Genomic DNA, 16,849 nt, shown 5'->3' on the forward strand with positions numbered 1-16,849 from the left:
ATTAACTGGCCTATTTTACCACACAAGTGTGGGCAGGAAGGCACTGGCTGATTACTCTCCATGGATACAGTACTTCGAGTTTGTGCTCAGGAATCTTCTCTCCGATTCCTGTTTTTTCAGTAAGACCTTCTGCCTTCCTGCCCTGTGTAGTCATCCTTCTGGCTTAGCTCTTCTTGTTTATTAGATTTCTACTGGTTGCTGTATTTTTCTCAGTGTTATCTTTTGTTCTTCTTTGGCACCATAGTTTTGTATCTATTTTGGGTGTAGCTCTTTCCCCCAGTCATGAACAAAAAGTAACTTTTTGTTCTACTCCTGCCTGAATTGTGCATCTTTGGGATGCACTAGCCTTTTAGAGGATCACCAAGCGTGACACTATTAATACATCCAGTGGCTGATAGATAACTTTTCTAATTGAGGAGTTAGTAACACTGATGAATCAAACAACCACGCCAAAAGAGCATCTACACCTGTGAATAATAGTAAATCCAAGTCTGCCCCTCATCTTCCCTACACTCATCCAATCACCAGTCAGACATATTCAATGACTCTCAAACTGTCGAAAAAGCATTGGTGAACAGTTTTCACATTTCCCCCAAACCAGTGTTAAAAATGCCCATACCAAACATGTGCTTGCTCATCTGTTGCTTGATCTCGTATCTTGAGAACATTATGACCTTCTCATATCTAATTATGTGATCAATTGTTTCTCTCGTATTGCTCCTAACGGACCCTTAGGAGAAATAAATAAGCTAAAAAGAGACAAGACATCACTGAGACAAAGGAGGTTGAGTAGAGACAACCATTTGAGCAATATTTGAGAAGTGGGATACACTGAGAGCTCTTATATGTATGCCACTGATCTCAATTATGTCGCATTTATTTTGAAGGAGAAATAAAGAGAAAGAAATGAGATGTATGAGCAATACATGATAAATAAATGATAAATGGGTTGTACTTGTATAGCGCTTTTCTACCTTCAAGGTACTCAAAGCGCTTTGACACTACTTCCACATTTACCCATTCACACACACATTCACACACTGATGGAGGGAGCTGCCATGCAAGGCGCTAACCAGCACCCATCAGGAGAGAGGGTGAAATGTCTTGCTCAGGACACAACGGACGTGATGAAGTTAGTACTAGGTGGGGATTGAACCAGGGACGCTCTTCCATGTCTTTATTATTTCTCTTAAATGTCTCAACAAAGCCATCATATCTCAAATTTGAGAATAATGAGAACAAATTGAGAGTGTTCATTATCTAACTTAATTAAAAATAACACAAAAAAAACCTCAAATATTAAAAGGTGTATCATTTTATTTGGCTATACAAAAATACAAAATATAAGATAAAAATAGATTAATACAACAATTTAAATGTAGTTAATTAGTTCATACATATTGTACATATTGTCATTCAAAATAATTAAAATATAGAAAACAAGATGCAAAAAATAAAACAAATACAAAAATAAATGAATTTAACCCTAAGTACTCACTTTGTTGTTGTGAAAAAGTCAGGTGTAGTTTTTTAACTCCTTGTTGAGCAAACTATGTACCGTAGTTAAAAAAACCCACCTTATTTGACCTCAGTAAGAGGGTGAGTAAATGATTAAATTTCCATTTTTGAAATATTCCCCCCCAAAAAACGAAATACATTTATAAATTTGTAACCGTGCTGTTTCGAACTGGTTTACATACAAAAAATAATCACACATTGAAAACCAGGGATACTTAACATTTTTTACCCCGGGATCCGATCAACTTTTCCACTACAGAGGGGTCTGGGGGTTACTCAAATACAAACACTGAATTAGTCATCTTACACTATAGTGTATTACAACTGAGTACCATTGCGGCCCATATGGACAGACCACAGCTAAGAATCACATTACGCCTATACTGGCTCACCTGCACTGGCTTCCTGTGCACTTAAGATGTGACTTTAAGGTTTTACTACTTACGTATAAAATACTACACGGTCTAGCTCCATCCTATCTTGCCGATTGTATTGTACCATATGTCCCAGCAAGAAATCTGCGTTCAAAGGATTCGGGCTTATTAGTGATTCCCAAAGCCCAAAAAAATTCTGTGGGCTATAGAGCGTTTTTCATTTCGGGCTCCAGTACTCTGGAATGCCCTCCCAGTAAAAGTTCGAGATGCCACCTCAGTAGAAGCATTTAAGTCTCACCTTAAAACTCATTTGTATACTCTAGCCTTTAAAAAGACTCCCTTTTTCGACCAGTTGATCTGCCGTTTCTTTTCTTTTTCTCCTATGTCCCACTCTCCCTTGTGGAGGGGGTCCGGTCCGATCCGGTGGCCATATACTGCTCGCCTGTGTATCGGCTGGGGACATCTCTGCATTGCTGATCCGCCTCCGCTTGGGATGTTTTCCTGCTGGCTCCGCTGTGAACGGGACTCTCGCTGCTGTGTTGGATCCGCTTTGGACTGGACTCTTGCGACTGCGTTGGATCCATTGTGGATTGAACTTTTACAGTATCATGTTAGACCCGCTCGACATCCATTGCTTTCCTCCTCTCCAAGGTTCTCATAGTCATCATTGTCTCCGACATCCCACTCGGTGTGAGTTTTCCTTGCCCTTATGTGGGCCTACCGAGGATGTCGTAGTGGTTTGTGCAGCCCTTTGATGACACCTAAGATGGCGGCGCCCGGACGGGCTGCGACATCGCGGAGCTCCTGCTAAAGATGAAACATTTGGCAGAAATACCGGACAATTCTACAAACTTTATGGCTGGCTCACATCGTGGTCACTCCGTGATCACGTACGGCCGCCAGACACTTCTGGATGTGGACATATCGGGCCGTTTTGGACTGATAGACGCGTGCTTGCTAGACTTACTAACTAGCATGGGAATAATCCGGCGGCTACATCCAGCGGCCTGTGAAGCAGGGGGGTATAGTAGCAGCAGGGGCCGTCTACAGAGCAGACGCCAGCGGTGTGATCGGAAACGCGGATGCCGAGCGGGGCTAAAAACAAAGCAGAAGGCTAATCCCCACAGAACACCACTTCCCTCCATCCTGAAGCCGGATTTAAATGGAAGATGCGAGACTACTGGTCTGGGTAAGGAGTCAGTTAAATTAGAACAAGTTTTTTCGGCTTTGAGTGTTTCAGAGTTGGACATGTGTTTTACTGAGGTGGCTAACTATGATGCGTGCAGTTTATCAAAGCAACAAACAAACAATCGGAAAATCCCCGTTACTGAGGTGGCTAACCAGGATACGTGCAGTTTAACAAAGCAACAATCAAACAATCGGAAAATTCCCGTCGTATCAATTCCTAAATATAGTCGTAATTATACTAAATGCACTGGGCATAATAAACACAACATTATTAATATTGCTACTACGGATAATTTGATCAAAAATTCCCTAAAACAGCCCACTACCTATAATATAGGTTTTTTAAACATACGATCATTGTCTCCCAAAACGTTGTTAGTTAATGATATTATCAGAGACAACAATCTTAACGTCATCGGTCTCAGCAAAACCTCGCTTAAACCAAACGACTTTTTTGCGCTAAATGAGGCATGTCCTCCTAACTTTACACATGCGCATATTGCCCGTCCGCTTAAAAAGGGTGGGGGGGTCGCACTAATATACAACGAAAACTTTAACCTTAGTCCTTACATAAATAATAAATATAAATCGTTTGAGGTGCTTACTATGAGGTCTGTCACACCGCTGCCTCTACACCTGGCTGTTATCTACCGCCCCCCAGGGCCCAATTCGGACAATTCTCAGAGTTCGTTGCTGATCTAGTGACACACGCCGATAATATAATCATAATGGGGGACTTTAATATCCATATGAATACCCCATCGGACCCACCGTGCGTAGCGCTCCAGACTATAATTGATAGCTGTGGTCTCACACAAATAATAAATGAACCCAAGCATCGCAACGGTAATACGATAGACCTAGTGCTTGTCAGGGGTATCACCGTTTCCAAAGTTACGATACTCCCGTATACTAAAGTATTGTCCGATCATTACCTTATAAAATTCGAGGTTCAGACGCATGTTCGTCACACTAATAATAATAATAATAACTGCTTTAGCAGCCGCAACATTAATACAGCCACAACGACAACTCTTGCTGACCTACTGCCCTCGGTAATGGCACCATTCCCAAAATATGTGGGTTCTATTGATAACCTCACTAACAACTTTAACGACGCCCTGCGCGAAACCATTGATAACATAGCACCGCTAAAGTTAAAAAAGGCTCCAAAAAAGCGCACCCCGTGGTTTACAGAAGAAACTAGAGCTCAGAAATTATTATGTAGAAAGCTGGAACGCAAATGGCGCACGACTAAACTTGAGGTGCACCATCAAGCATGGAGTGATAGTTTAATAACTTATAAACGCATGCTTACCTCAGCTAAAGCTAAATATTACTCAAATCTCATCCACCGTAATAAAAACGATCCTAAATTTTTGTTTAGTACGGTAGCATCGTTAACCCAACAAGGGACCCCTTCCAGTAGCTCCACCCACTCAGCAGATGACTTTATGCAATTCTTTAGTAAGAAAATTGAAGTAATTAGAAAGGAGATTAAAGACAATGCGTCCCAGCTACAACGGGGATCTATTAACACTGATACGATGGTATATACGGCGGATACAGCCCTCCAAAATAGTTTCTCTCGTTTTGAGGAAATAACATTAGAGGAATTGTTACAACGTGTAAATGGAATGAAACAAACAACATGTTTACTTGACCCTCTTCCTGGGAAACTGATCAAGGAGCTCTTTGTATTATTAGGTCCATCAGTGCTAAATATTATAAACTTATCACTTTCCTCGGGCACTGTTCCCCTAGCATTCAAAAAAGCGGTTATTCATCCTCTTCTTAAAAGACCTAACCTCGATCCTGACCTCATGGTAAACTACCGACCGGTGTCTCACCTTCCCTTTATTTCAAAAATCTTCAAAAAAATTGTTGCGGAGCAGTTAAATGAACACTTAGCGTCTAACAAAATATGTGAAACCTTTCAATCCGGTTTCAGGGCAAATCACTCCACGGAGACAGCCCTCGCAAAAATGACTAATGATCTATTGCTAACGATGAATTCTGATGCGTCATCTATGTTGCTGCTCCTCGATCTTAGCGCTGCTTTCGATACTGTCGATCATAATATTTTATTAGAACGTATCAAAACACGAATTGGTATGTCAGACTTAGCCCTGTCTTGGTTTAACTCTTATCTTACTGATAGGATGCAGTGTGTCTCCCATAACAATGTGACCTCGGACTACGTTACGGTAACGTGTGGAGTTCCCCAGGGTTCGGTCCTTGGCCCTGCACTCTTCAGCATCTACATGCTGCCGCTAGGTGACGTCATACGCAAATACGGGGTTAGCTTTCACTGTCATGCTGATGACACCCAACTCTACATGCCCCTAAAGCTGACCAACACGCCGGATTGTAGTCAGCTGGAGGCGTGTCTTAATGAAATGAAACAATGGATGTCCGCTAACTTTTTGCAACTCAACCCCAAAAAAACGGAAATGCTGATTATCGGTCCTGCTAGACACCGAACTCTATTTAATATCTATATGACAACCAAACAATTAAACAATGCGACACGGTAAAGAATCTGGGTATTATCTTCGACCCAACTCTCTCCTTTGAGGCACACATTAAAAGCGTTACTAAAACAGCCTTCTTTCATCTCCGTAATATCGCTAAAATTCGCCCCATTCTGTCCACTAAAGACGCTGAGATCATTATCCATGCGTTTGTTACATCTCGCCTCGATTACTGTAACGTATTATTTTCGGGTCTCCCCATGTCTACGATTAAAAGATTACAGTTGGTACAAAATGCGGCTCCTAGACTTTTGACAAGAACAAGAAAGTTTGATCACATTACGCCTGTACTGGCTCACCTGCACTGGCTTCCTGTGCACTTAAGATGTGACTTTAAGGTTTTACTACTTACGTATAAAATACTACACGGTCTAGCTCCATCCTATCTTGCCGATTGTATTGTACCATATGTCCCGGCAAGAAATCTGCGTTCAAAGGACTCCGGCTTATTAGTGATTCCCAAAGCCCAAAAAAAGTCTGCGGGCTATAGAGCGTTTTCCATTCGGGCTCCAGTCCTCTGGAATGCCCTCCCGGTAACAGTTCGAGATGCCACCTCAGTAGAAGCATTTAAGTCTCACCTTAGAACTCATTTGTATACTCTAGCCTTTAAATAGACTCCCTTTTTAGACCAGTTGATCTGCCGTTTCTTTTCTTTTTCTTCTATGTCCCGCTCTCCCTTGTGGAGGGGGTCCGGTCCGATCCGGTGGCCATGTACTGCTTGCCTGTGTATCGGCTGGGGACATCTCTGCAGTGCTGATCCGCCTCCACTTGGGATGGTTTCCTGCTGGCTCTGCTGTGAACGGGACTCTCGCTGCTGTGTTGGATCCGCTTTGGACTGGACTCTCGCGACTGTGTTAGATCCATTATGGATTGAACTTTCACAGTATCATGTTAGACCCGCTCGACATCCATTGCTTTCCTCCTCTCCAAGGTTCTCATAGTCATCATTGTCACCGACGTCCCACTGGGTCATTATTGTCACCGATGTCCCACTGGGTGTGAGTTTTCCTTGCCCTTATGTGGGCCTACCGAGGATGTCGTAGTGGTTTGTGCAGCCCTTTGAGACACTAGTGATTTAGGGCTATATAAGTAAACATTGATTGATTGATTGATTGATAGTGATTTAGGGCTATATAAGTAAACATTGATTGATTGATTGATTGATTGATTGATTGATTGATATATTTATTGGCGGCCCCCAAGGGGTACTTGCAGCCAAAGAGTGGGCCACAGCCCTATGATTAAGAAACACTGTTGTAAACAATAGAGCAGCCTCTTGCGATAACAATATAACATTTGGTACATAAATGATTATTGAAAACTAATATTCCCGATTATGTAAGCATTTCCAGTTGCATTATTTTTCTATTTGGAAACAGCTTTGCACTGTGAAGAGATATTAGCCGCTAACATGTTACTGAGGTAGCATCAGTGCCAAATTTGCTAGACACAGCACAGCTCAATATACATTGTCACAGTATAACGTGGTACTAAAAGCTATATCATAGGGCAATTTCATACAATATACACTGCATTACCCTAAACCAAAATATTAACATATTTACAAAGAAAACATCCTACCCCAGGATGAACTTGGCAGGTACAAGGACCTACTTAAAACCTGCTCTGGCCCGACATTTGTTCACCAAAGATTTTTTGAGCTTTGCCTCCTCAGTAATGTCCCAAGCAGGAAGAGTACCGCATCTCAGGACATTGGCTGTAAGGCAAGAACATAAAAAAATCATGCATTTGTTTCTACAGGTATCAAATTTATGCAATGCAATAATAATCCATCCATCCATTTTCTACCGCTTAGTCCCTTTTGGGGTTGCAATAATAATAATAATGCAAATCTAATTTAATGGTTTTTAATGCCATTTTTTGGTACTTAAAAAATGTATTGCCTATAGGTATTATACAGAGTCAAAAGCTTACAATTATTGGTATCCACACAGTTGTAAGCATTACACAAGTTAAATATACATGTGCTAAGCATGTGTTTGGAAAATGGATGATTGATTTAAACATTTTATAAAAATACAGAACGATATTTGTAAAATGGCCAAAAAGATGCATTAAAAAAAAGCTATGTCAATTAAAGATATTGTATTTTACACCCTTTCTGTTTAAAATGTTTACAGTAAATGGCAAGCTATGTATCAAGTGTCCAGCAGCTCAAGGAACTTGTATTAATTTATTGTGAGAATGTCAAAGAATAAAAGAGTTGTGGTCTGCTGTGAAACTTGCCTTGATTGTCCAATTAAGACCAGCGTAGATCACTTAAGGCGCCCGCGTCCCGACAGTTGCTGATGCTAGCCAAGTTAGCTCATATGTGTTGAAGTGGAGGTGATTGAAATAAAAGAGTCAAGTATGAAAAAAGCTCAGATTCTCCATTATCCTGACATGGTGTCACAGTTAAGGACTACACGCCTACAATGATCAATCAATCAATCATTCAATCAATGTTTATTTATATACTGTAGCCCTAAATCACAACAACATCCTCGGTAGGGCCCACAAAAGGGCAAGGAAAAACTCACCCCAGTGGGACGTCGACCATGATGACTAGGAGAAACCTTGGAGAGGACCCCCCCCCCCCCGCAGGGGACCGAAAGCAATGGATGTCGAGCAGATCTAACATGATATTGTGAAAGTCCAATCCATAGTAGATCTATTGTAACCGTGACAATCAAGTCCAAAGTGGATCCACTATAGTAGCGAGAGTCCCAGCCAAAGTGGAGCCAGCAGGAAACCATCCCAAGCGGAGGCGGATCAGCAGCGCAGAGATGTCCCCAACCGATATACAGGCGAGCGGTCCATCTTAGGTCCCGACTCTAGACGAGCGGTCCATTCTGTGTCCCGATTTTGGAAAGCCAGTACTTCATCCATGGCCACCAAACAGGACCCCCTTCATAAGGAAGGGGAAGGACATAGGAGAAAAAGAAAAGAAATGGCAGATCAACTGGTCTAAAAAGGGGGTCTATTTAAAGGCTAGAGTATAAAAATAAGTTTTAAGATGAGACTTAAATGTTTCTACTAAGGTAGCATCTCGAACTGTTAACGGGCGGGCATTCCGGAGTACTGGAGCCCGAACGGAAGACGCTTTTTGATCAAAGAATGGAAAAGTTTAGGCCTCCAGAGCAGTTTCATTTTGCCGTATTAAGGCAATTATTTTGTCGCGTTCCCACCTTACAATACCTCTGGTATGCAGTTTGACAGGTCCAGCTAAAAAGAGAAACACAGACGGATGTAGCAATTTTGATGAGCGTAACATTCTTAAATTAATTTTCATCTACCGTTTGACATATTGACTATCGGCCATGTCCTACAATTATATTACATTTTTTGAATGCCTCTGGACAACGCATTTAATGCTTTTTAAGGCCTTAATTTATGCAAAATCCATGTAATGATTTAATGCCTTGCGGAAACCCTGCACATACAGTACATTAATACACACAACCACACTTCAAGTAGATAGACAGAACACTATATTGCTTATCACAATGCTAGTTTTTTGGCCAATCACAAACTGTAATTATGCAACATTCAGTTATGTTTCTAGTGTGCTGTAATCGATAAGGGATAAAAACTTTCTCGTATAAACTTCTATTTAATTATTGTAACACAATTTTGGCCTGAAAAAAACCCTCAGTATGGGAAAACTTACTTAGGATTCCTTTCCTGTTCCTGCAGGTTTGTTTCCAGGGCGACCAACTGTAAAAAAGTGCTCAAAAAGTGCGTGGAATAAACGCATACAATTGGTCCTTGAAGCATGACTCATGGCAGCAAGGCGGAACCATGATATGAATACGCCGCTCCTGCTGGTCTGATTGTTGAGGACGGTCGTCGCTGTATTTGTCTCCAACGAGGTTGCAGAGAGTTTCAATTACTCTGTCTGGCCCGGATCTGAAAAGGAAAAAAATAGCACAAACAATACCACAATGAGAAAAGAATGTGTTCAAGACCCAATCACAAATTTAAGTAAGCAAAACAATTACATCATGAAACATCCATCCATCCATTTTCTACCGCTTATTCCCTTTTGGGGTGGCGGGGGGCGCTGGCGCCTATCTCAGCTACAATCGGGCGGAAGGCGGGGTACACCCTGGACAAATCACCACCTCATCACAGGGTCAACACAGATAGACAGACAACATTCACACTCACATTCACAATTTAGTGTTCCCAATCAACTTATCCCCAGGTGCATGTCTTTGGAAGTGGGAGGAAGCCGGAGTACCCGGAGGGAACCCACGCATTCACGGGGAGAACATGCAAACTCCACAAAGAAAGATCCCGAGCCTGGATTTGAACCCAGGACTGCAGGACCTTCGTATTGTGAGGCAGACGCACTAACCCTTCTGCCACCGTGAAGCCATCATGAAACAATTAGCATGAATTACTCGCCTATTTTCAAGAGGACTTCTTCGATTCGTTGCTTTTCTCGCAGGATTTTTTTCGAACTCCTCTCCACATCTATCACATGGCGTCCATGATTTTTCTTTCCGCGGCTGATATGAGATAGTGTCCTCGGCAGATGGGTTGCCTGCATCTCTCCTGTCCAGTGCCAGCAAAGCTGTGTTCTTATTGTCGGGTGGATTCACCCCGCCAGCTAACAAGCTAGGGTACACCGGGTGAAAGACCAGAGCTGTTGTAGACATTTGGTGATGGGCCAACGGTGTTGAAGTCCTGCAGTGATTGGCTGGGTGCACAACCTCCATAGAGTGATCAAGCAGATCAACCGTTTGTGGTGAGGCCATAGGATGATGGGCAGGATGCATGGCCTTTGATGTTGAGGACATACGGTGATGGGATGGCTGTATTGCCGCTGTTGGGTGATGGACCAATGGTTCCCTGTTTGGTAAACCTATCATGAAATTTCATTGGACCGTAGATTACCATTCTATAAAAACAATTTCTCCTCATATATATATATATATATATACATATATATATATATATATATATATATATATATATGTGGGCCTACCGAGGATGTCGTGGTGGTTTGTGCAGCCCTTTGAGACACTAGTGATTTAGGGCTATATAAGTAAACATTGATTGATTGATTGATTGATATATATATATATTTATATATATATATCCACACACAATATCAAAAGAGATTAGAAATACTGAACTACAAAAAAGATTACTGAAATGACCCGCATTTTAACCTCCAGCAGCCAAAGTGGACCCAAGTCTATGTACAGTGAGGAGAACAAGTATTTAAAGGCCCACTGAAATGAGAATTTCTTATTCAAACAGGGATAGCAGGTCCATTCTATGTGTCATACTTAATCATTTCGCGATATTGCCATCTTTTTGCTGAAAGGATTTAGTAGAGAACATCCACGATAAAGTTCGCAACTTTTGGTCGCTAATAGAAAAGCCCCGCCTTTACCGGAAGTATGTGCGCGTGACGTCACGAGTTGCAGGGCTCCACACATATTCACGTTGTTTATGATGGGAGCCACCAGCAGTAAGAGCAATTCGGCGCAGAAAGCGAAAATTTCCCCATTAATTTGAGCGAGGATGAAAGATTCCTGAATTAGGATATTGATAGTGAAGGACTAGAAAAAAAAAAAAAAAGCGACGGCTCCGGGCGGCGGCAGTGTGAGCGTTTTAGATGTAATTAGACACATTTACTAGGATAATTCTGGAAGATCCCTTATCTGCTTGTTGTTTTAATAGTGTTTTAGTGAAATTCTAAAGCCATACCTCGAGGTTGGATGGCTGCGGTGAACACGCAGTGTCTGAAAGAGAAGCCGAGGAGCCAAGTTCACAGCTGCCTTTTTTGACAGCTACTACAGGAAGAAGTCCCATAATCCAATGATTTGTCCGGTAAGACTTAATATCACAATTTTCCCATCCAAAGACATGCTGGTTGACGTAGAGAAAACATGTTCGCTTGACCGCTCACAACAAACAAAGAAACACCGGCTGTGTTTCGGTGCTAAAGACAGCTGCAATCCACCGCTTTCCACGAAGAGCATTTTTATTTATAGTCTCCATTATTAAAAGAAAAAATTGCAAAAGATTCAGCAACACAGATGTCCAAAATGCTGTGTAATTACTCCATGAACAGAGATGACTTTTAGCTGTGTTTGGCGCTGCGCTAATATGTCCCCTCCAAGACGTGACGTCACGCGTCATCATTCCGCGACGTTTTCAACAAGAAACTCGTGGGAAATTCAAAATTGCAATTTAGTAAACTAGAAAGGACGTATTGGCATGTGTTGCAATGTTAATATTTCATCATTGATATATAAACTATCAGACTGCGTGGTCGGTAGTAGTGGGTTTCAGTAGGCCTTTAATAGACTGGCGATTCTGTAAAATATAAAAGAAACAAAATTTACATTGTATGGTTTTCTGGTCCTTTGCATGTTTTCCCATGGAATTGGTCACCTAGTAACCTCTACTTCTCTGAAGTATCAAATATGGATTTCATGCAATAAGATGCACATTAATTACTTTTAAAGAATCCATACAATGTGATTTTACGGATTTTTGTTTTGGATTCTATCACTTACAATTGAAGTGTGCCTATAATGATAATATAACAGACCTCGAACTACAAAATCAGCAGTGTATAAACTATTTGTTCTCCTCACTCTATTATGGACGATACCAATAATGAAGTAAATGTACCGTGACCATAATTGACCATATCTATAACCATTCTTTACAGTACTTCTAAACAAAAACATTTCAAATAAAGGACAAAGGAACCAATACTGAAGACAAAATCATCTTGACTGAAAGGAAATAGACAACTCACTTAGTCAACAATACTAACTAGCAGATTATGACAGATTTTACAATATTAAGTTGTACAAAACATTGACTATCACCATATCTCAGGATTATTTATGAAATGTACAATTAAATATAAACTATCATACCAGAACTTATTTGGTTTAAATATGTTTTTTTAAACTAATGCTTATCAAGATTTCAGCTCGATCCCGCTTTCTTTCAAACAGGAATTAGAGGCATGTGAGCAACCTTTGACAAAAAAAAAGAGGAACTTTCACAAAAAAAAGGAAGATTTCAATATGCACGTAGTAAGCCCCCCCAAAAAATGTAAGAATCAATACTACATTGCACTGGGCCAATAAAACAAGAAATATACAAACCCTGTTTCCATATGAGTTGGGAAATTGTGTTAGATGTAAATATAAACTGAATACAATGATTTTCAAATCCTTTTCAACCCATATTCAGTTGAATATGCTACAAAGACAACATATTTGATGTTCAAACTTATACTTTTTTTTTTTTTTGCAAATAATCATTAACTTTAGAATTTGATTCCAGCAACACGTGACAAAGAAGTTGGGAAAGGTGGCAATAAATACTGAAAAAGTTGAGGAATTTTCATCAAACTCTTATTTGGAACATCCCACGGGTGTGCAGGGTAATTGGGAACAGGTGGGTGCCATGATTGGGTATAAAAGCGGCTTCCATGAAATGCTAAGTAATTCACAATCAAGGATGGGGCCAGGGTCACCAATTTGTAAGCAAATTGTCGAACAGTTTTAGAACATTTCTCAAAGAGCTATTGCAAGGAATTTAGGGATTTTACCATCTACGGTATGTAAAATCATCAAAAGGTTCAGAGAATGTGGAGAAATCACTGCACGTAAGCGATGATATTACGGACCTTTGATCCCTCAGGCGGTACTGCATCAAAAACCGACATCAGTGTTATCAGTAGCCAGAGGAGCCTGTTCAGTGCTAGACTGCTTTATCCCAAGTGCAGGACTAATAGACTCAAGAACTCCTTTGTCCCACACGCCATTAGACTGTACAAGTCCTCTCTGGGACGGGGGACAGGGGGTATTAGGATTACAGGGGATGCAAAACATTAACAGTGCAGTACGTTTTCATAACATGGTCACTACTGCCTACTTTGTCTTGTTATATTCTTATTTTACTGTTATATTGTTATTCCCATTGTTTTTATTCTTTTTGTAATATTTCTCTATTTTGTTTCCTTTTAAACCCCCATTATTTACTTTTTACTTTTTTCTTTAAATTGATCTCAAATCTGTACACTGCTGCTGGAATTTTAATTTTCCTGAAGGAATCAATAAAGTACTATCTATCTATCTATCTATCTAAAGGATATCAGCACATGGGCTCAGGAAAACTTCAGAAAACCACTAACGGTAACTACAGTTGGTTGCTACATCTTTAAGTGCAAGTTAAAACGCTACTATTCAAAGCAAAACCCATTTATCAACAACACCAATGAACGCCGCTGGCTTTGCTGGGCCCGAGCTCATCTAAGATGGACTGATGCAAAGTGGAAAAGTCTTCTGTGGTCTGACGAGTCCACATTTCAAATTATATTTGGGAACTGTGGATGTGGTGTCCTCCAGAACAAAGAGGAAAATAACCATCTGAATTATAAAAGGCGCAAAGTTGAAAAGCCGGCATCTGTGATGGTATGGGGGTGTATTAGTGCCCAAGGCATGGGTAACTTACAGATCTGTGAAGGCACCATTAATGCTGAATGGTCCATACAGGTTTTGGAGCAACATATGTTGTCATCCAAGCAACATTATCATGGACGCTCCTACTGATTTCAGCAAGACAATGCCAAGCCACGTGTTACAACAGCGTGGCTTCATAGTAAAAGAGTGCGGGTACTTTCCTGGCCCGCCTGCAGTCCAGACCTGTCTCCCATCGAAAATCTGTGGCGCATTATGAAGCGTAAAATACAACAGCGGAGACCCCGGACTGTTGAACGACTGAAACTCTACATAAAACAAGAATGAGAAAGAATTCCACTTTCAAAGCTTCAACAATTAGTTTCCTCAGTTCCCAAACGTTTATTGAGTGTTGTTAAAGGAAAAAGTGATGTAACACAGTGGTGAACATGCCCTTTCCCAACTACTTTGGCACATGTTGCAGCCATGAAATTCTAAATTAATTATTATTTGCAAAAAAAAATAAAGTTTATGAGTTTGAACATCAAATATCTTGTCTTTGTAGTGCATTTAACTGAATATGGGTTGAAAAGGATTTTCAAATCATTGTATTCCGTTTATATTTACAACCAACACAATTTCCCAACTCATATGGAAACGGGGTTTGTACTAATGATTGGCATTGGCATCCAGAACTGTCTTTTTATAGGGTGTGTTGTATTGTGATGAGTTACATTTAATACTGTGGATTGTGTGCTACCACAAACACAGAAGATATGTAAACATGAACTACAATGCGATCAAGATGTGGGGAAAAAAGTAAATGCATTCCATTAGCTAGATTTGTATGATGTGTTCAATTTATATCAACTGGATTCTTGTTTTGCATGTTTTTGTCTTTTTATTTTTTTAATTATTATTTAATCTTTTGAGTTTTTTGGTTCCTCTTCTTTGTGTCAGGGGGTAGCAGCAGGAGGAGCCCAAAACACTGCTCTTAAAATGGAACACATCCAACCTTCAGGTGTCCATGCAGGATGTACCACTCTGGAACATCAAGCCTCTCCCTACATTCCAGGTACACCCACCATCTTCTGTGTCTGACTAATGTTTTGTTGTGAATTTTGTCACGAAGCAAATTCTGCTAAAATATGACAAACTTTTGAGTGTAAGAATGTGAGCTATATGCTGAGATGTTATACATTTTGCCTTGTGACAAAATGTTATAAAAAAACCTTTCATGATTTGTATTTTATTTTAATTTCAGCATTTCCAAAGACATGCACCTGGGGATGGGTTGATTGGCAACACTAAATTGGCCCTAGTGTGTGAATGTGAGTGTGAATGTTGTCTGTCTATCTGTGTTGGCCCTGCGATGAGGTGGCGACTTGTCCAGGGTGTACCCTGCCTTCCGCCCGATTGTAGCTGAGATAGGCGCGAGCGCCCCCCGTGACCCCGACAGGGAATAAGCGGTAGAAAATGGATGGATGGATGGCATTTGAAAATATTTTTTACTTTTCACTCTATCAAAGACAATGGAAAACCATTTTCCAGATCAGCCCTCGTAGATCCTCCTGGTGGCCTAACAACTGAACTACATGTCGATGCTGAGTATGATCCATCTCAAACATTTGAGGAAGCTCTCCCTGATATAGGGGATTGGGTGTACAATGACGGATATAGATTTAATGAAGGATTTGAAGATAGTTTGAGTGAGGAGTGTGCAGAAGAGTCAAATTTTAAGGACACAACAGACAAACCAATACATGACAATGCATCAGAAACCGTGGCAGAGTGCCTTTTGATCATCATGGGTTATGTAAACTGTCATAAAGTCACTGATAAGGCCCTAACCCATATGCTCAAAATGTTCAAGTTGCTTTGTCCCAACAGTCTGAACACAGACTGCTTAATTAAACCGTGTGCAGAAATTCAAAAACTTTTCTGTATCCCGCTCTGCATCATCACCTATTATATTACTTAAATCCTCCAGTAATTGTTTTGGGCCATTAGAAAGTAAACAAATAAAATGCCTGTTTTGTGGGACCAGTGTGTCAGAAGAATGATTCTCATCCTTTTTATAAAGTATGGACAAATTCATTTCTTCTTTACCATAGCACAAACATGCAGATTTTTCTTTGCTGCAAGATAGTGTATCATATGAGACATGCAGTCATGTTATTCCCCTATTGGAAACCTCTGCCAGTACAGTAGTATCTTTGGATGACATATTGGGTAAAGTTGTTTTCCTTGACTTCACATCTATGCCCGGCATTGTGTTTGCAGTTCATTTTCCAAACACACTTGAAATTGTTTAAATAATTAAGGACTGAACTGGCATAAGAAGCCACGAATCAAATCTTTGATCATTGTTATACATGCTCTGAAAATACACACTGATGTGATGTTGCTGTGGATGCTGTAAAAGTCTGTAAATATGTACTGTATATGAAGTATCATTGTTGGTTACATTTTTGCATTGTGTGTAATATTTCAGTGGCCAATATATTAAATTTACTTGTCAAATAAAACCACTGTCTTTTTAAATGAATACTTTGGCCTACTATGCTACTGTATTTTAATATTAGTCCTTAAGATGGTGGTTGGAGAACCAAATATCTTCTGAAGTGGTACTTTGTTAAAACAGTTTGAGAACCACTGCTCTAGAAGGTTCACAAATGTTAAAAGGTCTTACAAAGTGTCTTGTGATCATATCAGTATTGTTTGGGTTCAGTTTTAAATCTCACAATTGTAGTCACTGAGTTATTGTACATCAGGGGTGGGCATTACGTCG

General features: G+C 40.4%; 1 long non-coding RNA gene across 1 annotated transcript; it reads left to right on the forward strand.

The window, feature by feature from the left end:
• Positions 1-51: 51 nt before the first annotated feature.
• Positions 52-16,429, forward strand: LOC133552391 (uncharacterized). The gene is made up of 3 exons (XR_009806699.1): positions 52-119; positions 15,019-15,133; positions 15,323-16,429. It is a non-coding gene; the product is annotated as an uncharacterized LOC133552391 (long non-coding RNA).
• The last annotated feature ends 420 nt before the right edge of the window (positions 16,430-16,849 follow it).

Source organism: Nerophis ophidion, linkage group LG05, assembly GCF_033978795.1.
Source record: "Nerophis ophidion isolate RoL-2023_Sa linkage group LG05, RoL_Noph_v1.0, whole genome shotgun sequence".
In the NCBI taxonomy this organism is placed as follows: Eukaryota; Metazoa; Chordata; class Actinopteri; order Syngnathiformes; family Syngnathidae; genus Nerophis; species Nerophis ophidion.